General features: G+C 50.4%; 1 protein-coding gene across 7 annotated transcripts in view; it reads left to right on the forward strand.

Moving 5' to 3' along the window:
- Positions 1-25,770, forward strand: part of ADARB1 (adenosine deaminase RNA specific B1) — a 947,690-nt gene that overhangs the window by 390,471 nt on the left and 531,449 nt on the right. For all 7 annotated transcript variants that reach the window (XM_086955520.1, XM_086955521.1, XM_086955524.1 and 4 more), the window contains one exon: positions 16,961-16,998. The gene's annotated coding sequence lies outside the window, so the exon portion shown is untranslated. The remainder of the gene's footprint in view (positions 1-16,960; positions 16,999-25,770) is intronic.

Consider the following 25,770-nt stretch of genomic DNA (forward strand, 5'->3'; position numbering starts at 1 on the left):
ACTTTAAAAGTGCAGTTTCACCCATACCAATTAATACCGTGATTTGCTCTGGTACAGCACTTCCAAGTATGCGTTATGTTATTCCTCTTTCTTTCCTGCCTGTTCGAAAGTTGGCATCGCGCTGCGTTGTAATGGCAAATTAGCTTACGCCCCACCACTGTCAAATGTCACCAGCTGCCCCTGCCTACCATAACCATCAGCTGATATTATTCATCAGCTTCCTCATAAAAAAGCAACACCTATGCATTGTATAGTTCGGTGTCCGTGAAGACGGCGCCCCGCTCATGAAAGTAAAACAAAAAAGAAAGAAAAATATGGTGTCCCTGAAGCGAGTGCTTGCTATCACTAAAGGTAATTAAAAAAAGCCTTTTTCAACTGATTTAATGCCATATGAAGTTAAGCACAATTGAGGGGGGTGGCGGGCGGTGAGGGGAAGATTAAATAAACAAGCCACAGCAAGTTGGGGAATATGGAATTGGATTGCAGGGGTTAACTAAAACTAGGTACAGAGCAAGAAACGACACTGCCACCTGAAGCATAGATACAGGGCTTCGTTGGCCACGCCAGGAGCACCCCTTTTGTCTACAAAGCACAACTTCCGCCCTGTGACAAGAAGCTTTACACGTCTACCTACAGCGAACACTCACGCATTTCAGTTATAGATGGGTCTAGACCAGTGGTCGAAGTGGGGAATAAAAAGTTGGGGAACTGTGGGTGGAGAATCGGGGGGGCAGGAATAACTGAAGATTGGATCAGTGGGCGGAGTCACGGGTGTGGCTAGAAGTCTCAAAACATACCAATTTTTTGTACGTTTAGCATTTTACTGACCAGTTACAGCTTATAACGTTATTTAATTCAAACAATGGATAAACATGTTTATTTGAGGTTTAATTCAGGAAAAAGCAAATATTCATAAGGAATACAGGTTTATGTAAAGCGTGCAAAATATAAGCAGGAACAATGGCATGGGCGCAAATTCAGGATGGTGTATATAAAAATTCAGGACAAGGGGTCAAAATTCAGAACAAAAATTCAGGACAGGAGGTCAAAATTCAGGACAAAAATTCGGGGCAACAGGTATGCTTTGCAGACACATAAGTGGATGTCATGCAATTTCTTATGCCCCGTCTTCACTCCTGCCCGTTCACCGCTCCTGCACATTCACCGCTCCTGCACATTCACCGCTCCTGCCCTGTTCACATCTCCTGTCCTTTCATTGTTCCCACCCGGTTACTGCTCCTGCTCATGCCTAATCACTACTCCTGCCCTGTCACTTCTCCTGCCCTGTCACCTCTCCTGCCCGGTCACCTCTCCTGCCCGGTCACCTCTCCTGGCCGGTCACCTCTCCTGCCCGGTCACCTCTCCTGCCCGGTCACCTCTCCTGACACGTCACTGCTCCTGACACATCACTGCACCTGACACGTCACTGCTCCTTCCCCGCCACTGCTCCTGCCCTGCCAATGCTCCTGCCCCGCCACTACTCCTGCCTCTCACCGCTCCTTCCCGTTCACTGCTCTGCTCCTGCCCGGTCACTGCTCCTGCCCGGTCACTGCTCCTGCCGTTCACTGCTTCCGTCCGGTCAGCACTCCTGCCCGTTCACTGCTCCTGCCCGGTCACTGCTCCTGCTGTTCACTGCTCCTGTCTGGTCAGCACTCCTGCCCCCATCACTTCTCCTGCCCCCATCACTTCTCCTGCCCCCATCACTTCTCCTGCCCCATCACCTCTCCTGTCCGTTCACTGCCCCTGTCCGTTCACTGCTCCTGCACATGCCTAATCACCGCTCCTGCCCCGTCACTTCTCCTGCCCAATCACTTCACCTGCCCCGTCACCTCTCCTCTCCTGTCCCGTCGCCTCTCCTGTCCCGTCGCCTCTCCTGTCCGGTCACTTCTACCTGCCCTGTCACTTCTCCTGCCCTGTCACTTCTCCTGTCTGTCGCTTCTCTTACCCATTACCTCTCCTGCCCGGTCACCTCTCCTGCCCGGTCACCTCTCCTGCCCGGTCACCTCTCCTGCCCGGTCACCTCTCCTGCCCGGTCACCTCTCCTGACCGGTCACCTCTCCTGCCCTGTCACCTCTCCTGCCCCGTCACCTCTCCTGCCCCGTCACCTCTCCTGCCACATCACCTCTCCTGCCCCATCGCCTCTCCTTTCCTGTCTTCTCTTCTGTCCCTTCATTGCTCCTGCCCAGTTGACAATGTGTATAACATCGATACATTTCACATGGTGGCAAGTTCCCCACAGTACTCTGTCTGGGGAAAGCTCCTCTGTAATCACTACCTCAGCATGATATGCTAAAGGCAGAGTTGGCGCATTGTCATTCCAAAGGGGATAATCACCCTCAATCGGAATGGCAATGGGCCTGCCCACAGTCTGTGAGAGCTCAGGGAGGGACTGCTGCAGCCTCTGAAGTTCAACAGAGAAGTGGGAGCCGCCCCTGGAAGTTATCCTTTTTAAGTTGGACTATTCTTGCCGTCCCGGGGTGCTTTTTTTAATGAAAGAAGTAGGGGAACGGACAGAAATAATAATTAAAAGTAGGGGCACGCCGTGCCCTTCCGATCCCTCCCACTTATACCACTGGTCTAGACAACGAGCCAATGTGTTGAAACCAATGGTATGTACCGTATACACACATTTCTGCAAAGGGGCAAAACACAAGATGTTTTCATGGGATTGGATTAGAAGCGGTGCCCTGAATCTGGTATACACATAAACATGTATGCGCCAGAGGCATTATAGCGCTAAGCAATCACAACAGAAAGGGACATATGACCTGTAGCGCGCAGAGTCCGAAACACCTGCAGAGTGTGGTGTGCTTTAACCCTTGGAGCTGTCCTTGCTAAATTCTAACCTTTTGGTCCGTGTACGCACAGCACAAAAAGTAGGGGCATTTCCTGTCGAGCTGTAATGGGTGGGAGCAGGTGGCCTGCAGAAAAGAAAGATGTAATGCAGTGACTTTAACTCACCCAGTTCACATACTGAGAGTGGCACCCTTGACCCGCTGGGCACAGCTAGCTCTCCGCAACAGGGATATTAACCCACCAAGCTTTCTTACTGAGACTGGAACCCGTGACTCTCTGTTGGACCTGTCAGCCCTTTGGGTAGTCCCTCCCATTATTTATTTATTTTTGCCCCCTTTCTGCCTCTTAACCTTTGTTTTTTTATGTCCACTGGAATTTTTAGGTGTTGTCCTAGGGGTTAGGTACTCCTCGTCCCTATAGTTTTTTTCCCCCTGTCCTAGGTGCCTTTTCTGACTGAAACCACAGGATACACAAAATGGTGGCTTACAACTGTCACCTGCCTGGCTACCTCCGGAACCAGGGCCATAGGACAGTATGAGGGTTTCCAGAACCTTCTGGACATCCCTGGAGATTCTAGGGTCAGCCTATAAAAGGTGGAATGTTGGGCAGCCATTTTGTAGAGTGTGGTGAGGAGTGTTCTTAGCTGGAGTGGAGGCTGTGGAGCGAGGAGATTAGTGCGCTGAGAAGGGGATCTGATTGCCTCGAGGGGCTGCTGTCCCTACTCCTGATACTGTCCCTCTCCCATTGACCTGCCCTAGCAAGAATGGACAAAGATTACTTCTAACAAAGAAGCTGTGTAAAGTGAGGTGAGAGGGTCCGAGCCTGCCTCCGGTCTGTGGCCAAGACTCATACGAAGTGCCATTGCCTTGCTGCCCCCCCCAACCCCCTCTTCCTGGACACAGCCTGATTTTCAAGACATTCGGTCTGAGTTAGTTCATTAAAAAGAGGACCTTACCAGCGACCCGTCTGTAGTCCCCTGGTCTCCCTGGGCTCCCTGCGTTAGCCTGGCCTGGCTGCCTCTGAACCATAGGAGCGCCCATGGCCGGTGGAGGCGCGGAGCTCGTGAAGCGGAGCTAACCGTGGCCGCCTGTCAAGCCTCCGATTGTTGGTTCGGGAGGCGGGAGTGAGACGCGGGCTGGTCCGAGGACCGGGACCCGTGGGAGAGCCTGTGAGGAGGGGTGCTCTGCTGTGGTGGCTTGAGTGTGAGGCGGAGGAAGTCGGATCCGAGCCCCGCCTCGACGCTGTTTAGAGGAGCACATGGGGAGAAAGTGCGGCGTGACGGGAGTCACTGAGGGAGGAGCCAGCTTTTCCTGCAGCGTGAGGGAGGAAACTGACAAAAGGAAAGCCACTCGCCCGGCGGAAGACGGGTCCCGCCTCCGTAGTCCTGCAGACATCGTACCTCAGCTAGGACTTAAGAGTGAGACTCCTTGGCTTCCCAGCCGTCTAACCTCGGCTGTGTGGACAGAGCAGCGCCAAGGAGTATAGTAAGCTGGGAAGACGACTGCGGGGCTGAAGGGAGGAAATTGGGTGCATAGACCCCTCTGCTTGGCCTGGTAAAACTCGGGGGCTCCCCCGCCCCTAATAGAAGACCAATTGGCTGGGCGTAGAGGCCATTTATGAGAGAACTGTTAAGAGGGATTTCCCCTATACCGCTTGAAGAGTTCAGTGAACTAAAGGACAGCATTTGTTCTTCCCATACTCAACCAGGCTAACGGTGAAAAACCAATAGAAGTCAGTTCATTCATGAGGGCAGCAATGTAACTCCTCTGTTTAAAGTACATGAAACAAGACCCATCCTTTATTCCTTATATGTGCAAGCTACATAAGAAGGAGTCCAATTACAACTGCAAATGAGAGTGATAGGTTCTAAAAGATAAATCACTTCTACTTGTAATTTTGACATCAGCTAATTGTTGGTTTGTGCACTGCCTAATTATTGCTATGATAATTTAGAATGGGTGTTCACAAGTCTTATCTATAGTCATTTTTGCATGAGATCAAAGGAAAGTCTAGCAATGAAATATAGTCTGTGCTGTACCGAAACTTGTGATTAAGGTTAGGATGAAGTAACATTTCTATGTATTCCATGATTTATTGCTGAATTGTTAACCGCAGAGTATTAAATGTGATTTGAGGAGCTACTAAGAAAAACGTGATTGAAAGCACACTTGAAGAGGAAAAGATAAACTTTTCTGCTTTTATAGAAAAACTGGTGGTGTCATTTTTGGAGTGGATGGACGCTGGAATCCTGTGAGAGTGTGACGCAAGCTTAACACTTTGTGCCTTTGGATTAATCTTTCCCCTCTCTGAGTCAGGCTACCCCATGTGGTCTGGTGATCCCAGGTCCAACATAATTGGTGTCTAGCGGTGGGATAGAGCTTGTGCTTGCGTCCACTTTGCAGTAGCCTAGTGTACTCCACAGACCTACACCTGGAGTTTTCTCCTGGCGGACTCCATAATTATATTTTTGTTTTTCCAAATTTACTCCTGGTGGTGGGTGGAGGTAGCTTCTAATTACCCTCTAAACTAATTCCTTCCAAGTGGCTGTCCCAAACTCTCATTGGCAAAATGGAATTTGCTCTGGAAGAATTAGAAACCTATACTGTGGCTCACCTCCGAGAATTTTGGCAAAATATGTGAGTGTTCTTCAAGCGGGGTGCTAAAAAGGGGGAACTCCAAACCAGCTTGAGGGCGTGGGTGGCAGCTCACACAGATGGGAAGGAGGAGGAGGAGGCAGACCGGGACACTGTCATCGGGGTAGATGTGTTGTACCAACCTGATAGGGAGAACCTACTGACAGGTCCCAGAACACTTTCAAGGGAGGGCAGCAGTGTTTCCGTGAGAAGTTTGACTGAAGCCGAACTAGCGGACAGGAGGGAGGAGAGACAGTTAAAATGGGAGTTGGCTAAGTTAGAGAAGGTAAGGGAGGAGAGTAGGCTAGCTCATGAGTTGAGTCTCAGAGAATTAGACTTTACAGGGCGCCCCCCAGAAGAAAGAGGGGGGAGATAAAAAGAGGGAGTTCTCAAAAGGCCCCAGGGAAAGGGAACAGGATTCACCCCTAAGGCTAACCCGCACAGAAACCCTCATCCTGGCCAAAGTCAGCAGCCAAGGGTTGTCCACTGCTTTGAGTGTGGTGGTGTTGGACACTATAAGGGAGATGTCAAGGGCCCAAAGAGACCACCCCCTCCCACTGGAGGAAAAGCCCCGGGAGTAGCTAGTGTAGTGCTCGGGGAGGAGTTGCCCCTAGATAAGGGGGGGGAGTGGGCGGGTGTCACCTTAGTGTCCCTGGGAGATCGGGAGATGGTTCCGAAGATCCAGGTGCCCTCAAATACTACAAAGTATGGGCAATGGGTCACCATCAATGGCCAAAGAGGGGAGGCTCTGAGAGACACAGGAGCCAGTATGACTATGGTAAGGAGTCAACTGGTGTCTCCAGAGCAGGTGATTCCACATGTACTCCACCCCGCCGCGATGGCTGACGGCAGATTGGGCCACTACCCTGTGGCCGAGGTTCCATTTGAGTGGGAAGGGGTTGCAGGTTCACTTCGAGTTGCCGTAAGCCCTGCCGTGCCAGTCGATTGTCTGTTGTGGAATGATATGGAGCACAATGCTTGGAAGGAGGTGGAATACCGGACTCATTCTGAGATGCTGGGTACACCTGACTGGGAAGCACTGTGTGAAGGGGTGCATTACGACCCCCTTCCATATTGTATCAGATGGAGCATATCGGAAGATAGACGATAAAGTAGGAGCAGGGGTGGGATTCATTGCCTCTGTTTCAGGCTGAGAGGGGCTTATAAAACAAGCGAAAGCATGTCGCTCACCGGGGCTTGAGGACTTCCCGAGCTGAGTGCGCGTGCACATTAGCAAAGTGAAACTGCATCAGCCTTGGGACGACGGAAGGGGGACAGGAGATGTGCACATCGCAAGTTAACTAGCGCGTGTTCATGGGTGCGTTCACATTTCCAGTCCGTCCTGCGCGTGCACATCTCCTGTCTCCCTTCCAAAGCGAGTCAGTAACAATAGATCTTGCTAGCGACAGCGCTTTCGTGCGGTGCCGCCAGCCGAGACCTAAAAAGGAGTGGTGACAGGGGGCAACCCTGTCGCGTACCTCGTTGGAGGACCAGCCTATCGGACACCTGATTTTGGAGACGGATCTGAGCGGTCGGGCTACAGTGTAGCAGCCGCACCCCAGCTCATATACGTGTCTCCGTCTCATTCGAGCCAGAACCCACCACATGTATTCCCACTCAACCGTATCGAAGGCCAGACAGATTTCCAGGAAACCTAACGCCCAGTCTGATTCCTCAAGTACCAGTGCATGCTATAAGTGTGCAAGTCTTTGAAAGTTGTGTGGTATTTCGAGTCAGGATGAACCCCAGAATGGTCAGTGTGTACAAGTTGGGCCATTTATGGCAAGAGCCCGGCTGCCAATAGACCACCTAAGACTTTCACATCAATATTTAAGAGGGATATAGAGCGGAAGGAGCTCGGGGAGTGGGGGGTTCCTATCTGGTTTAATAATTGTGGAGACCAAAGCCTCCATCATAGTTTTGGGTATTGTCCCCGTCTCGAGGGCCTCCGTGTATACAGCCAGAAGATGATCAACCAATTCATTGACAAAGGTCTTATAAAACTCAGCCGGGAGACCGTCACTCCCGGGACATTTTCCATTCTTCAACTGCTGAATTTGCATCAGTAATTCTTCCCGGGTTGGGGACACCCCCAGAACCTCTGCCTCATCCTCACCAAGTGAAGGGAACTCAATATCTGAAAAGAAGTTTTGAAATGTTAGAGGTCCATCACGGATCTCCGTGGAACACGTGTGTTCCAAGTGTGACGCGAATATCTGAACAATCGCCTCCCGTGTATGCAACAGAACTCCGTTACTATCCCAGGGCTGTAAGACCGGATCATGGTTAGTCTCTGTTTTAATTTGTCGGCAGCGGCTGCTTATATGCAGTCGTCGATTCAAATGGAATTCAGGTTCATCAGAAAGGAAAGGCTACTTTCAGGTTTTCTTCAACTTTGATCCCAAACCTTTAGCTCATCGATGGTAGACCTTGCATTAGCCCTGTGATGATTAATCCATTTTTTTTTAGTGAACCATTTTACCTTATTATTGGTGCTGTCGTGGCCGCCCATTACAGTAACCATGATGAGTCATGTGCCTAGTGTCTGCAGAATGTTTGAAGTATACCGGGGACCAAGCCATGGTATTGATTTTTCCAGGCTCGTCACTTCCCAAGCTTCACGTTGTAGCTGATACTCTGTGAACCCAACTTATTTCGCCATCAACGCACAAAATCATACATTCCTATACCGGGTACTTAAATTGTGAGTTGCAATACCCTTTATAATGGGAGATTGTGGCAAAGTGCATAATAGAGTATCCAGGGTAGAATGTGTTGAGGTCCGAGATGGAATATGGAAACTGTTGTAAGTGACAGAGTGGGCTTTTGGGTGAGGTGTATAAAAGAAAGCTCCGCTTACATTACAACTGACTGTGTCGTCCATTTAAAAGATCAGTACATTTCTGGAGACGGGATGAGAATTGTGTTCAAGACACAGCTAGACACCTCAATAAGGCGACGCTGAGGCAGGGAGGGCGGCGAATCTGTGCCACTCAACTCTGTTGGTAAAATACCACTTTTGTACAGTGAGACGGCCTGTCCGGATGCTTGGAGTTCATGAGGGCCGGATGCCTGATTCCGGTTTGGGGAAATTTTGGTTCCAGGTGTGTGAGTAACTGCGTTGTAAGCTCATTGTGTGCATTTGGTATCTTCAGAACGTAGCCTGGTGGTGAATGAGGATATGCATTCGGTATCTTCAGCACGTGGCTTTGTGGTGAATGAGGAGAGGCCCCAGTCTGATGACTGCGCGTGACTGGTGAAGTATCCACTGTCGTGTGATCGACTTGTACTTGAAGGCTACGCTGTACGACCAATGAATCATTCTATGTGCGTTCGACTGTGGGACAGGAGGAGAACATACGCATGTGCGCAGAGGGTGCTATTGATCTTAATGCCTCTCTTCTAGGCTGCTGATAAACGGCTGACATATCCACAGTGCGATGGCTGACACCTTGGTTTGGGCTGATTTCTACAACATGGTCACTAGAAGATGCAGCGGTGTGGTGCACACCATTATCAACTGTGCGTGCACATATTAAAACAACGGGGACACGCACACACATTTAAACAATGGTGACATGCACACCACAATAAATTAACCCTTTAAACAATGTGTGTGTGTATATGTGTGTGTATATATATATATATATATATATATATATATATATATATATATATATATATATATATATATATATATTCCATAAAAAAAAGGTATCGCAGCACACTTCTTGGATTTCAAAGTTATTTATTCAAACGTGACAAAAAAGCTCCAAGCTTTTTTGTCACGTTTGAATAAATAACTGTTTGAAATCCAAGAAGTGTGCCGAGATACCTTTTTAGGTCTCGCCTGTCGATGCGCATGCGCATCGAGCAAGCGAGAGTATTGGGACTTATCCACTCTTTATCCACACTACAAGGAATCGTGGCGATTCCTTGCAGTGCCCGTGACTTTTAAGCTCAATGCGCATGCGCATTGAGCTTAAAAGCGCGTGCACGTCCGTCTTTGTTTACCCGCTCCGCCCCCTCCCCTTCCCGCCGTCTCGCATTTCCCCTGCCGCATCAAAGGCTTTCACGGCCGGCTGGCCATGCTTTCAGTTTCACGACCGGCCGGCCGTGTGAAGTGGAATAATAGATGGATTTCCTTATTCAGCTGTCTTTACTTAGAAGATCATGTTTCCGGTGATAAGTCGAGGCTACTCGCACGAGCAGTAACTCTCATTCCTTCCATTCTAGGCAATTGACACACCCCCTGGGTTTTTTCTAATTAATGGATCAGCGAAGCGTGTATGGTGTGGGTTTCAGCTTTTCATTGATGTTGGATAGCACACTGGTTTATTTTTCTTTCATTTAATATTTGGTGCGGTTACCGTCTATTTATTTTAGATTGATTCATTGGGATGTTTGCCATAGCAACCCACCCTGCCCCCATTGGTACGTGTTTCGGTGCTGTGGCTAACCCTGTGATGGGATTGGCTTGACGGAAGACTGAGCAGCAGTGGAATTCACTGCAGTGAAACCCAGCGGCGCCTGGGGAGTCGACTGCTCTTTTTATAGGACGTGCTTCCTTGTATGAATTAAGAGCTCAGTGATATATGTACGAACTGAATATAAACGAGCTTTCAGCCCCTCCCACGACTAGTAGCATAGCATGTGTGAATTGCACTGTGTGCGTGGAATTGAGCTTGAATACAGAGCTCAGCTCCTAGTCTGCATTGCGACATCTACTCCCGCCTCAGTCGAGGCGTTTGTTTCGTCTGAGTCATATTTGTAAGGGGCGATTGCTCAAACCCTGAGGTGGTTTGGTTCTCATGCAGCAGTACTCATCTGGTGCGGCATGGGTTGTTACACATGGGGCGTTTGCAGCAGCTGGCGCCATTTTGTCCTCTTCGAGCTCGACGTTAACGCTGCTTTGAATGCTCCTGCAAGCATGTAATGTATTCTGCCGCAGCACTGCAATCTAAGCAACCCCGGCTTTTCTCCGTCTTTGAGTAGTTATACGGGGCTGCTAAGAAGTTGTAGACTGATCTGGCTGTATTTAAATAGCATAGTGGGGAGGACGACTGTAGACGGCACGTATATATCGTGATATCTCGAGAGAGAGGACCGCTATGTAATGTTAACATGTCACTGTCATGGTGTTTATTTGCTCTTGAATTTTCTGATACCCTCTCACTACATATTCTTGTTAGCTTATACAAGCATTCAGTGATGACACCTTCTTTTTGTAGTGGCTGCAGGCCGCCATTGTATACTGTTTTTGTGCTTTTTATACTTCTACAACATGAAGATCGAAAAAAATAACTTTTCTTTACTGCAACAGCCAGGCATATGCTCTTTTGTGTGTAATGGTTGCATCTACGGGTATTATTTTTAGCCCGTTGTGGAAAACTGATGACTACATATAGACCTCGATAAGACCCTTTCGCGTTTAAAATAGTTTACCATTTGAGTTTGAGATGCTAATTATTTGCCTAAGATTATTCTCGTCCTATCAAAACATAAAGCACTAGTCCGCAATTTATAACACGTATATTGTGCAACACTTCAATGACATTTTTAAAGTAACTATGCTGATTTTCCTGGCTATTGCACATTTTTCCCTCACCCACCCTCAACCCCTCATCCCCACTCACCCTCAACCCCTCACCCTCAACCCCTCACCCTCAACCACTCACCCTCAACCACTCACCCTCAACCACTCACCCTCAACCACTCACCCTCAACCACTCACCCTCAACCACTCACCCTCACTCACCCTCACTCACCCTCACTCACCCTCAACCCCTCACCCTCAACACCTCACTCACCCTCACTCTCACTCATCCTCACTCACCCTCAACCTCACTCACCCTCACTCACCCTCACTCACCCTCACTCACCCTCACCCACCCTCAACCCCTCACCCTAACTCACCCTCACTCACCCTCAACCCCTCACCCTCACTCACCCTCACCCTCACTCACCCTCAACGCCTCACCCTCACTCACCCTCAACGCCTCACCCTCAATCACCCTCAACCCCTCACCCTCACTCACTCACACTCACCCTCACTCACCCTCACCCTCACTCACCCTCACTCACCCTCACCCTCACTCACCCTCACTCACCCTCACCCTCAACCCCTCACCCTCACTCACCCTCACTCACCCTCACCCTCACTCACCCTCACTCACCCTCAACCCCTCACCCTCACCCTCACTCACCCTCAACCCCTCACCCTCACTCACCCTCAACCCCTCACCCTCAATCCATCACCCTCACTCACCCTCACCCTCATTCACCCTCACTCACCCACACTCACCCTCACTCACCCACACTCACCCACACTCACCCTCACTCACCCACACTCACCCTCACTCACCCACACTCACCCACACTCACCCTCACTCACCCTCACTCACCCTCACTGACCTCACTCACCCTCACTCACCCACCCTCACTCACCCTCACTCACCCTCAACCCCTCACCCTCAACCCCTCACCCTCACTCACCCTCACTCACCCTCAACACCTCACCCTCACTCACCCTCACCCCCTCACCCTCACCCCCTCACCCTCACCCCCTCACCCTCAACCCCTCACCCTCAACCCCTCACCCTCAACACCTCACCCTCGAACACGCCCCCTCAACCCCTCACCCTCACTCACCCTCACTCACCCACACTCACCCTCAACCCCTCACCCTCACTCACCCTCAACCCCTCACCCTCACTCTCACTCACCCTCACTCACCCTCAACGCCTCACCCTCACTCACCCTCAACACCTCACCCTCACTCTCACTCACCCTCACTCACCCTCAACGCCTCACCCTCACTCACCCTCAACACCTCACCCTCACTCACCCTCACCCACCCTCAACACCTCACCCTCCCTCATCCTCAACACCTCACCCTCACCCTCACTCACCCTCAACCCCTCACCCCCTCACTTAACACCTCACCCACTCACCCTCACTCACCCTCACTCACCCTCACTCACCCTCACTCACCCTCACTCACCCTCACTCACCCTCACTCACCCTCACTCACCCTCACTCACCCTCACCCTCACTCACCCTCACTCACCCTCACCCTCAACCCCTCACCCTCAACCCCTCACTCACCCTCACTCTCACTCATCCTCACTCTCACTCATCCTCACTCAACCACCCTCAACCTCACTCACCCTCAACCCCTCACCCCCACTCACTCACCCTCAACCCCTCACCCTCACTCACTCACCCTCAACCCCTCACCCTCACTCACCCACCCTCAACCCCTCACCCTCACTCACCTTCACTCACCCTCAACCCCTCCCCCTCGACCCCTCGCCCTCAACCCCTCACCCACCCTCAACCCCTCACCCACCCTCAACCCCTCACCCTCAACCCCTCACCCTCAAACCCTCTCACCCTCAACCCCTCACCCTCAACCCCTCACTCACCCTCACTCTCACTCATCCTCACTCACCCTCAACCCCTCACCCTCACTCACCCTCACCCTCACTCACCCTCAACCCCTCACCCTCACTCACTCACCCTCAACCCCTCACCCTCAACCCCTCACTCACCCTCACTCTCACTCACCCTCACTCAGCCTCAACTACTCCCCCTCACTCACCCAAAACCCCTCACCCACCCTCACCCTCACTCACCCTCAACACCTCACTCACCCTCACCCTCACTCACCCTCACCCTCACTCAACCTCAACCCCTCAACCTCAACCCCTCAACCTCAACCCCTCACCCTCAACCCCTCACCCTCAACCCCTCACCCTCAACCCCTCACCCTCAACCTCTCACCCTCAACCTCTCACCCTCACTCACCCTCACTCACCCTCACTCACTCACCCTCACTCACTCACCCTCACTCACTCACCCTCACTCACTCACCCTCACTCACTCACCCTCACTCACTCACTCACCCTCACTCACTCACTCACCCTCACTCACTCACCCTCACTCACTCACCCTCACTCACTCACCCTCACTCACCCTCACTCACCCTCACTCACCCTCACTCACCCTCACTCACCCTCACTCACCCTCACTCACCCTCACTCACCCTCACTCACCCTCACTCACCCTCGACCCCTCCCCCTCGACCCCTCCCCCTCAACCCCTCACCCACCCTCAACCCCTCACCCTCAAACCCTCACTCACCCTCAACCCCTCACCCTCAAACCCTCACTCACCCTCAACCCCTCACCCTCAACCCCTCACTCACCCTCACTCTCACTCATCCTCACTCACCCTCAACCCCTCACCCTCACTCACCCTCACCCTCACCCTCACTCACCCTCACCCTCACTCACCCTCAACCCCTCACCCTCACTCACTCACCCTCAACCCCTCACTCACCCTCACTCTCACTCACCCTCACTCAGCCTCAACTACTCCCCCCTCACCCTCACTCACCCAAAACCCCTCACCCTCACCCTCTCACCCTCAACACCTCACTCACCCTCACCCACCCTCACTCACCCTCAACACCTCACCCTCACCCTCACCCTCACCCTCAACCCCTCACCCTCAACCCCTCACCCTCAACCCCTCACCCTCAACCCCTCACCCTCAACCCCTCACCCTCAACCCCTCACCCTCAACCCCTCACCCTCAACCCCTCACCCTCAACCCCTCACCCTCAACCCCTCAACCCCTCACCCTCAACCCCTCACCCTCAACCCCTCACCCTCAACCCCTCACCCTCAACCCCTCACCCTCAACCCCTCACCCTCAACCCCTCACCCTCAACCCCTCACCCTCAACCCCTCACCCTCAACCCCTCACCCACCCTCACTCACCCTCACTCACCCTCACTCACCCTCACTCACCCTCACTCACCCTCACTCACCCTCACTCACCCTCACTCACCCTCACTCACCCTCACTCACCCTCACTCACCCTCACTCACCCTCACTCACCCTCACTCACCCTCACTCACCCTCACCCTCACTCACCCTCACTCTCACTCACCCTCAACCCCTCACTCTCACTCTCACTCACCCTCAACCCCTCACCCTCACTCACCCTCACTCACCCTCACTCACCCTCACTCACCCTCACTCACCCTCACTCACCCTCACTCACCCTCACTCACCCTCACTCACCCTCACTCACCCTCACTCACCCTCACTCACCCTCACTCACCCTCACCCTCACTCACCCTCACCCTCACTCACCCTCACCCTCACTCACCCTCACCCTCACTCACCCTCACACAGTGCAATAGTTCTCAGACCATTTCAGTTAGAGCTTTTAGAAATGTTTATGGCTTTTTTTATTTGTAATACTTTCGCATTGGCTACAGGAAACAAAAATGCTAAACATTTACAAAAAAACCCATAAACAATTCTAAAAGCACTAACTCTAATGGTGCGAGACCTATTGCATTTCCAATGCTTGTTTTGTATGGAATAAGTACGAGACACTGTCCCGGTCTCGACGTAGGCACCCGCTGAATAGTGCTCCCGCTGCTACTGGACAGTTTGTGTTGATATATATATATAATGGTGACACACACACCTCTCCCCCCCCCCCCACCCCCCCATTGATACCTTAACCGTGTTATTAATGTCAAGCGGTGCTAATATTTTGTAGGCTGATTTCTAAAAAACTGAATAGTATAAGGTGCAAAGAAGAAAATGCAGAATGTCACAGCTCCTCACTTTTTCTTACCATCTCCTGGAGAACCTTTGCTCATATGAGCTAAATGGAAGAAAGTTTTTGGAATTATGCACGGGTGTGTGGCACAAACCCTAGTACAGAAAGGAAACACGCGCTCCTGCTGTATTGCCTAGGTGCAGAGGGACAAGATGTGTTTGAGAACTTACTGGAACTTACCCAGGATGAGATGCGTGATCTCAACGAGTTCGAAATAGCTATTGTTAAACTGATCATTATCTGCCACATGTCAGTACTATACTTGAAAATTACCATTTTGGCTTGAGGAGTCAAGGTAAGGACGAGTCAATAAACTAATTTATTACGAGTTTAAGGAAAGTGGCATCAACATGCAAATTTGGTGGCACGGTTGAAGAGAGAATCCGAGACCAGTTTGTGTTACGTTGTAATAGTGATAATATATGTGAGATATTGTGGATGAAGGATGAGCCACCAGTAGAGGAAGTACTGTTAGTTGCAAAGCGTGTTGAACACATGTTGAAGTGTGTGGGAGAATTTAAAACAGAAAAGGGGGTGAGGTACACATAAAAGGAAGGTGGGGAAGGCACTGGAGGCCTGTGCCTGCTCTTCAACGGTTGGAGCGGATTGAATTGCACATGTCGGTGAGGCCGTAGTAAGGTAGCCAATCAAACCAACATGCGCACTTCAGACAGTGAAAAATAAAATGGTGATAACATTATTTTATTATCATTTTATTTTTCACACTTTCTGCGGAGCGAGGAGGGTGTCTGCCCTCAGGAGAGGGGCTGTTGTGTTTGCGCTTAGCGGTGGGGGATAAATGTGTCTGCGCTCAGGAGAGGGGATAAATGTGTCTGCGCTCAGGAGAGGGGATACATGTGTCTGCGCTCAGAAGAGGACAGGGATGTGTCTGCGCTCAGAAGAATGGATAAATGTGTCTGCTCTCAGGTGAGGGGATGAAATGTCTGCTCTCAGGAGAGGGGATGAAATGTCTGCTCTCAGGAGAGGGGATGAAATGTCTGCCCTCAGAAAAGGGGATGATGTGTCTGCCCTCAGGAGAGGGGATGATTTGTCTGCCCTCTCAGGAGAGGTAATGATTTGTCTGCCCTCTCAGGAGAGGTAATGATGTGTCTGTGCTCCTGAGAGGGGATAAATGTGTCTGCGCTCAGGAGAGAGGGGATGATGTGTCTGCGCTCAGGAGAGAGGGGATAATGTGTCTGCGCACAGGAGATGGGATGATGTGTCTGGCTCAAGTAACGGGATGTTGTGTCTGCACTCAGGACGGGATAAATGTTACTGCACGCAGGAAAGGGAATAAAGTGTTTGCACTCGGGAGATGATATACATGTGTCTGCGTTCAGGAGAGGGAGTGATGTATCTGCGCTGAGAAGGAGGGGGGGGTGTCTGCGCTCAAGAGGTGGATGATGTGTCTGCGCTCAGGAGAGGGGATGATGTGTCTGCCCTCAGGAGAGGGGATCAGGTGTCTGCACTCAGAAGAGCGGCTGAAGTGTGTGTCTGCACTCGGGAAAGGTGATACATGTGTCTGCTCGCAGGAGAGGGAATAATGTGTCTGCCTTTAGGAGAGAGTTTACTATGCCTGCGCTCAGTAGCAAACGCCACTCCTATAAAGCTGCTGCTGCAGAGTGTGGTGTCTTGGTAGCATGACGATATTTGACAGCGGGATCAGCCACTGCTCTAAGACTAGTTTGAAGTGTGGAAGATGGAGTACACGGGCAAGCGAGGGGAAGGCAGCAGGTGAGTAGGTGTGGAGAGTTTAAAGGGGTGCAAGTTGTCAGGTAGAATTTATGTACATTTCAAGAAGGCGAGGGTGTCGGGTATATTGCAATAGGGTTATTTGAAACCCCCTGTGAGACATCATTGAAAGGTATCTTTTTTTTGTTTTGTAGGTCGCCGGATTGAAGACTCGCTTGGCTAATAAGAGCAGGTAGGACTTCAAGTGACCATTTGCCTTTTTTTTCCAGTTTAAGATGTATATGTTGTCATTGGGTATCAATTCACGAGTCACGCAAATATTGTTTATGGAGCGTGGGGAATACAAAAGACATTGCTCGTTTAGTTGTTCAAATGCATCCATTTTTTTCATTAGTTGATTTGCTGGGACAGTTGGACTCGCCAAGACTCTGCCAAGAAGTTCATATTATTTAACATCATAGTGAAGCACAGAACCTATGTGTAACCTGTTATTGTTTTAGAATAATCTGCAATTAATTAATTGAACGCATACCATCTTAGTTGATTGGTTTGGTGAGAAAGCTAGTCTTAGCACCAACCCTGAATTATTTGTCTTAGTTGTCAACCATTGGTTTGTGGGTTGGTGCTACCTTAAATTAAGAGATTTCTTCATTTGTTAGTCTCTATTAGATATTTCTGAATGTGATTGTATTCTCTGGTGCCCTGCTGAAGATTAAATGTATTAATATTTATTCATGTGTTATACACTCTTTTATGGTAATTGGCTCTCACTCCCTTCTCTAAAGTGTGAGAGCAGCTTCCTAGAATCACATGGTGGAGTTGCTTTCACTTTATCTGATAGAGCCTTCTAGCTGCAGATTCCTTACCTTCGAATTTCCCAGGCATCCGGCTGGATCCGGAAAATTTTGCTGAGCAATACCCCTTGCGTGCGAAATCGGGTGGCTCCATTCGGCTCTACTTGACGTTGTTGGAGTCGGTAGCACCTGTTATGACTTCGCAGTGCCTACATAGGTGCCACCCAGGCATGCGGACGTCTGGTCTTTTCGTTCTACACCAGTTAAGGGCAGATCTGGGAAAAGCTACCCCTCTGCGCTTTTTGGCAAGCTTTTTCTCGACTTTTGTCGATATTTTTGATGACTTCTTGTTCAAGGGATGTATGGTAGAAAGACAGGTTTTAAACTGTGCGGGACTTGTTCCCGCATGATGTCGGTTACTGATCCCCACCGCTATGTTTGTGGTGTCTTGAACACAAGCACAATTCAAAGCCGTGTTCAGACTGCCGGGCGATGGCTCCGAAGACCTTGAGGGAGCCGGCGATGAAGTTGCTCACGGCCCGGCAGTGGACACAGTCTAGCGAGACTCCGAGGAGGTCACTATCCTGTTCGAGGAAGAGGGAGTTGTGGGATCGCTCACGGAGCCCTAAGTCCTCTTCCTCCCATTTAAGGTCATCTGGACACTCGGGGAAGTGGCACAAGAAGAAGTCGTCCAAGCGGATTTAGACTTCACCTCAACTGGCGTATGTTGTCGAAAGAGGTAAGGAACACTGCCGGAATCAGTCGACTTCGCGCCTCCCTCCATTTCTGGGAGCCGGAGCGACTCCTGCTCAAATGAAAGATTTTTACGAGGCCGTGCGCCACGTATTTGAGCGGAACAACCCAGTCGGTGAGCCCTCAGGCCCCGCAGGGTCGATTGGGGCACCATTGGGTACAATATTGTTGGCTTGGGCCACGGCGCTGGTGGGGCCTCAGGAATCCGATCCCAAATCCAGTTTGACGCCGATCGTGCCAACGCGACCTTCCTAGTGTCGAACCCAAAGTCGGTGCCCGCGACGTTGCCGGCGCCCGTCGGTGGCACAAGCCCCATCCTCATCCCCGATGACACAGAGCCTGAACGGTGTCGAGTGACACTGATTCCGGCATCAACAGAACCCAGGGGTTCTATGTTATCACCTGAGCTTTTTGTGGACGTGCTAGGATCAGGAGAGGAATGGGAGGTGTCTGGAGACCCTCTAGAGAACCAGGATGTCTGAGGAGGCAATGGACTGGTATGGGGAACTTGGGGAAGCCAGTGGTCTGGATACTTCCCTAGATACTGGCATGCATTCTCTCCGCCTACATTGGCTACAGAAGAGGGGGCGTCCTATGCCATATTGGTTAAGAGGGCAGCTGAGGTCCTTGGACTGGAGTTTCCCTCAGTGCAGGTCAGGACTTATATCCTGACCGAAGTGCTTCAACTTGGGCCTTCCACCTCTGAACCTCTTTTGCCCTTTAATGAGGCACTTACAGACGTCCTTCTAGGTACATGGTCCAAGCCTAGCACATGAGCTCCTGTGAACAGGACGATTGCACTCCGCCATCGCCCAGCACCTGGCGACCCAAAGTTCCTCAGCCAACACCCCACCCCTGAAAGTTTGGTGGTGCAGGCCTCTCCTCTCCAGGGCGCATTCCCTTCCGCCCCTCCGGATAGGGAATCCAAGAGACTGGACTCATTTGGGAAGAAGATGCTTTCTTCCTCCAGTTTGGCATTGCGTTCGGTGAATACTGCATGCTTTTTGGGCTATTTCTCTCACTCTCTTTGGGAGATGGTTGCGCAGGTGTTGCCACAAGTCCTGGAGGAGGCCCGGGCCGTGTTCTCCCAAGCTGTCAAGGATGGGAGAGATGCAGCAAAATTCGCCATACGGTGTGTTTTGGATACGACCGATTCGCTGGGCAGATCTATTTCAACAACAGTGGCCTTGAGGCGCCACACCTGGCTTCACACAACTGGCTTCTCTCGGATGTCAAGGCCAATTTGATTGACATGCCTTTTGTTAGAACCCGCCTTTTTGGGAAAAAGGCAGATTCTACCCTGGTCTGGTTCAAGGACTCTCGAGCTGAGGCCAGATCCTTGGGCCTCTCCTCCACTCCTCGTGGCCAGTCTTGCTTTCGCCCCTTTCATGGCAGCGGAAGGGGTTTCCAGCTGCATCAGCACTATCCTAGCCACCGTCCCGCACAGACTGTCCAAGCCCTGTGTGGACGTGGACGCGGTACATTCTGTCGTCGGAATGGAGACCAGAAGTAGTCTACCACACTGCCCCCGGCAGCCGCCGCCTCCAAGCACACCTAGGCGGATTCTGCAGGACCACACTACTCCAGTGGGTGGGAGAATTCATCACCATCTCCCCGTTGGATATCTATAACATCAGACAAGTGAGTCTTGCAGATCGTCCAGGAGGGCTATACTCTTCCTTTCTTTTCCTCCTCCTATTCTGCTGAGTCAGGAACGGCTGGCAGAGGATCACTTAAAACTGCTAAAAGAGGAATTTACAGCTATTTTGGCCAAAGGAGCTATAGAGAGGGTTCCAGCTTCAGAAGTAGGCAGTGGCTGTTATTCCCGCAACTTTCTGATTCTGAAGAATCACAAGGGGCTTCGGCCTATTTCAGATCTTCGGACAGTTAATCTCTTCCTCAAAACGGAGAAATTCAAGATGCTCACATTGACTCAGATCTTGTCTGCTGTAGACTTTGGAGACTGGATGGTGGTGTTGGACCTGAAGGATGCTTATTTTCACATTTCCATCCAGCCGGGTCACAGCCATTACCTGCGGTTCAAGGTAGGCCCTGAGCCCTTTCAGTTTACAGTGCTCCCCTCTTGTCTTACCAGTGCTTCTCGGTGTTCACGAAGATGATGGGGGTGGTTGCAGCTCATCTGCGCAGATTAGGGGTTTTAGTCTTCCTCTACCTCGACGACTGGCTGTTGAAGGCGTCCTCGCCCCAGGCAGTCCCACCTTCAGACTATGGCGGACCTCCTGCATTCGCTGGAGTTATCTATAAACGTGCTGAAGTCACACCTGACTCCTTCTCAGACGCTCTCTTTCATCGGAGCTGTTCTGGACACAGTGCAGTTTCGGGCTTATCCTCCAGAGCAGCGAGTCCAGGATATTCAGTTTACGATTCCAATATTTCAGCCTCTATCCTGGATTTTGGGGTGGTTGACTCTGCGGCTGTTGTCTCATGCATCCTGTTGGTAAGACACGCGAGATGGCGTATGCAGGCTCTGCAGTGGGACTTGAAGTTCCAATGGGCACAGCATCAAGGAAATCTCACCGACGTGGTTCAGATCTCGGAAGGGACTGCGAACGATCTGCAGTGGTTGATGGCGGGACTTATCGGACAGGCCTGGACACGGATGCGTTATATTGAAACGCACTGCTGAAAAGAAAAAATTCCCCATAATGGGAAGATGAGAAGAACTGCAGGATGACTTAATATAGTGAATTGACAGCGAACGAATCTTGAGCCCTGATGACGTCCAAGTGTGGACGAAACTTGTAGGCTGATGTATTTGTTATCTGAGTTCTTGGATCTAGTGTTTTGAAAAGATATGTTTCTGAAATAAACAATAGAACTTTTCTACAAAGCAAGCTTGCCTATGGACTTGATTCTTATTGAATGCAATAATTGATTGATTACAATTGTTGGAATAACAACACTCCTTTCGAAGAGTTGGTGATTATGAGGACTGTGGCCAAGTGGCGGTGGGACCACAGAGTAGAGCGTTGAACAATTACGGGACTTTTTTTATAACAACCTCAAATATTTACCAGTGCACACACTTGTGGGGTCGTCACCGCCTTCTGTATTGGATATATTGGATCTGCAGTAGTGGTTAATGAACCGAGATTGGGTCAAAGGCAGACCTCTCTCCCTTCACCAACAAGATTTCAAAATTGTCACTGATGCGTCACTTCTGGGATGGGGTGGCCATTTGGGAGAAATAGTGATCAAGGGTCACTGGTCTCTGGCCGAGACGGGGCTCAACATGAACTTGTTGGAGCTCCGAACGATTTGCTTGGCATTGAAAGCATTTTTTCCACTGTCAAGGGGAAGTTGGTGCAGGTGTTCACGGACAACACCACTGCCATGTGTTACTGCAAGAAGCAAGGTGGGGTGGGGTTGTTTTCCCTTTGTTGAGAGGCCCTGCATCTCTGGACATGGCTGGAACAGCAGGGCATAACCCTGGTAGTTCAACACCTGGCAGGTTCTCTGAACGCCAGTGCAATCTATCTCGACCGTTGATGCCTAGCGGATCACGAATGGCATCTACAGTCGGAGGTGGTGCAAGGTCTCTTTCAGCAGTGGGGAGAACCTTAGTTAAATTTGTTCGCCTCCGAAGAGAAAGCCCAATGTCAGCAGTACTGCGCGCTGGTGTTTCCAAGGCGGTTATCGCCCGGTGACGCGTTGCGTGGCGAGTGGAGCTCAGGCTTTTGTACGCCTTTCCGCCCATACCACTCCTGCCCAGGGTTCTGAACAAGATCAGGAGTGACTGGGCACCGGACTGGGCAAGGAGAGTCTAGTATCCAGCGCTTCTGAACAGGAGTGTCGATCCTCCGATCAAGCTTCCCCTTCGGGAGTATCTTCTGTCGCAGCAGCAGGAGAGGGTTCTCCACCCGAACCTCACAACTCTGCGCCTCCATGCGTGGAGATTGAACGGCGGCAGTTGATGGCTTTTGATCTTCATCCCAAAGACTGTAATGTTATACTGGCTGCCAGCAAGTCCTCCATTAAGTTGGTATACACCTGCCATTGGCAAAAATATGTATTATACTGTACAGAAAGGTCTATTGACCCTCTTTCTGCTCCTCTTTGTACTGTCCTTTTGTTCATTCTTACCTTTGCTCAGCAGGGCTCTACTTTGGGAACTCTCAAGGGTTACCTTTCTGCTCTGTCTGCTTTTTTGCGGCTGCCAGACCAGCCTTCCCTCTTTAAATCTCCTATTGTAAATAGATTTTTGATAGGGTTGGTTCATTTATTTCCACCTACACCCTTTGTTATGCCTCAATGGAACCTTAATTTGCTCCTAACTTATCTGATGTTCGCTCTTTTGAGCCTTTGCATCCCCTCCGGCTGTTGACCATCAAAACAGCCTTTTTTGTGGCGATTAAATCGTCCCGGAGGATGAGTGAGTTGCAGGCGTTATCCAGCTTGCCTCCTTAACTTATGTCCTTTCCAGACAAGGTGGTGCTTCGTACCAGGGCATCATTTTTACCAAAGGTTGTGACCCATTCCATCTGGGTCAGTCCATTACTTTGCCCACCTTCTTTACTCCCCCACATCCCTCTAAGGAAGAGGAGCGTCTTCACCGACCGGACCCAAAAAGAGATTTGTCTTTCTTCCTTGACCGCACAAGAATTCCAGTTGGATGACCAACTTTTTGTGGGGTATGTGGTAGCAAAGAAGGGTAAGTCAGTGCAGAAAAGAACCATCTTTCGCTGGGTTTTTCTCTGCATTAAAATCTGTTCTGCCTTGGCACAGAAGCAGTACTCTGAGGGATTAAGAGCCCATTCCACTAGGGGAAATGCTACAAATACGGCTTTGGCTGGGGGTGTCCTAATCCAAGACATCTGTCCGGCAGCGACGTGGGCATCATTGCACACGTTCGCAAAACATTATTGCCTTGATGGTCAAGTATGCAGGGAAGGGCACTTTGCCCGCTCAGTCCTGCAGGACTGTTTTGTCTTGTCCATGAGTCCGTAACCCACCGCCGGGATGGTATGGCTTGGGTATCTGATTCAAAGGTAAGGAATCTGCAGCTTGAAGTCTCTCTCAGATGATAAAGTTACTTACCTTTGGTAACGCATTATCGGGTAGAGACTCTATCTAGCTGCTGATTCCTTACAGCCCCACGCATGCCCCCGCTTTGCGGACTGATGTTGTAGGAATAGGGTTACTCCCCTTTCAGGGCCCTAGTTTTGCACACATTTATGTCCATTACTTCATGGCTCTGCGCTTCTGGCGTGGAAAAATGAAAAGTACTTAAGTCTGCGCGCCTGGGTGGCACCTATGTAGGCACCGCGATGTCATAAGACGCCACCGACGCAAACGAAGTGACACAGAGCCGAATGGAGGCACCCAACGTTGCGCACAAGGGGTATTGCTCAGCAAAAGTTTCCGGATCCAGCCTGACGCCTGGGAAATTCAAAGGTAAGGAATCTGCAGCTAGATGGAGTCTCTACCAGATAATGTGTTACCGAAGGTAAGTAACTTGTTCTTCCAGTAATGAACTACACAGATACCCGCAACAGTAATGGACCAAACCATGGACCAATGCGAAGACCATATATTGACTTAGTAGGTCAGTTTTTCATCTGTTTTTGTATTGAGCTCTATGTCCAGCCACACAGGTGGGGTACTGTTTTTATTTGGAGACCTGTGATAACGTGTTTGTAGCATTTTTCTAGACCCCTGCAGATCCAAAACTATTCCTCACAGAAGTGTGAGGAAAATGCATGATTTCATCTAAAGTTTGAGGTTTGCAGGACTTTTTAGGTAAGAAAATGAAGCAGTAGCCTTGCAAGTTACACCACCAGGCCCTCCCCAGGTTCTCTAATTTTCAGAAATTCACTTGTTTCCTGTTGACATAGAGCACAAATTAAGCAGATTTTAACCATGGCAAATGATAGGAACTATGGATCTACCTCTTCTCTGCCGAGCCAGCCCATATTTCAAAACTGTGCCCAAAAGAATCCAAGTTTTCTCCTAATTTCCATGGAGATGCTCTTGTTCCTAGACTGGGCAGAACAAATTTAGGGATGGGGATGCAGAGTGATGTCAGAATGGACTAACCCACATCCCAATACAATTAAAGATATATATCCTTGGCATTCACCAAGCTTTCAGCAAATTGAGGTTAAACCTCTCCTGTCCTTAAACTGCCCTCTAGATGGAGGGGCAGAAAGACTGTTGCACCCGTTCTAGGTTTCCTAAAACTGCCCTCTAGATGGAGGGGCAGAAAGACTGTTGCACCCGTTCTGGGAGATTTTTGATAATTTTTCCTTTCTGTCCAGTTTTCTTTCTGCCCAGCTAGGGTGAGGGCAGAAGGCCTGTAGAGGCCATGATGGGGTGGGGTCATGGTCCGATGTCCTTGTATGCATGGGTCTGGAGCTTGAACTGACGTCTTTTCTGTACCGGGAGCAAATGGAGTCCCCTGAGGTAGAGGGTGATGTGGATTTGTCTAAGGGGATCCTGGACGAATCTGGCTGTGGAGTTCTGTTTGGTCTGTAGTCTGAGGAGGTGAGCTGCGATTCCTGCGTAGAGAGCGTTGCCGTAGTCTAGTCAGCTGGAGATGAAGGACTGGGTCGGGAAATTTGGGGTAGCCGTTTGAATATCTTACGAAGCATGCAGAGGATGACGAAGCAGGGGAAGGAGATGGAGTTGACCCGAGATATCATGGTTAGCTTTTTGTCCTCAATGATGACCACGTTCCTAACATGGTCAGTAGGAGTAGGTCCGAGTTCTGAGCGCTACAGGGATGCGCTTCATGGGAAGCTTTTGTTTCCGAAAATCAGTACCTCGGTCTTATCCTAGTTGAGCTTCAGGCAGTTGTCCTTCATCTCGTTGCCAAGATCTGTCATGCAGGTGGGGGAAGTTGGTTTTGGTGGTTGGGGTGTCTTCAGAGAGGGAGAGGGTGAGTTGTGTCATTGGTGTAGGAAATGATGGTGAATCCTTGAATTTTGGTGATGCTGAAGAGGGTGGGGCTGAGCAAGGATTCTTGGGGTAATCCACAGATGATTTCCTCTGGCTCGGACGTGAAGGCAACCTTTTTGCGTTCTCCCTGTGAGGAAAGAGGCAATCTATTTGAGAGTTGCTCCTCGGATCCCTATGTTGTGCAGCCTTGCGATAAGTGTGTGGCGGGAGACCGTATTGAAGGCTGTTGAGAGGTCTAGGATGATCAGAGCTGCAGGCTCTCCTTGGTGGAGGAGGGCTTGGATGTCGTCGGTTGACAGGATGTGGGCTGTCTTGGTTCTGTGTTGCTGCGGAATCCGAATTGGGAGGAGTCTAGTAGGAGGTTCCGTTCCAGATGTGAGAAGACTTGTTGGTTGATGGCTTTTTCTTGTACTTTGGGAAAGGAAGCTGGGAGATCAGTCGGTAGTGGTTGAGTTTGTTGGGATCTGCTGATGGTTTCTTTAGTAGTGCATTGAAATTATGCATGATTCCAGTCATCAGGGAAGGACGCTGTGTTGAAC

Source organism: Lissotriton vulgaris, chromosome 2_1 (assembly GCF_964263255.1).
Source record: "Lissotriton vulgaris chromosome 2_1, aLisVul1.2, whole genome shotgun sequence".
Classification (NCBI taxonomy): Eukaryota; Metazoa; Chordata; class Amphibia; order Caudata; family Salamandridae; genus Lissotriton; species Lissotriton vulgaris.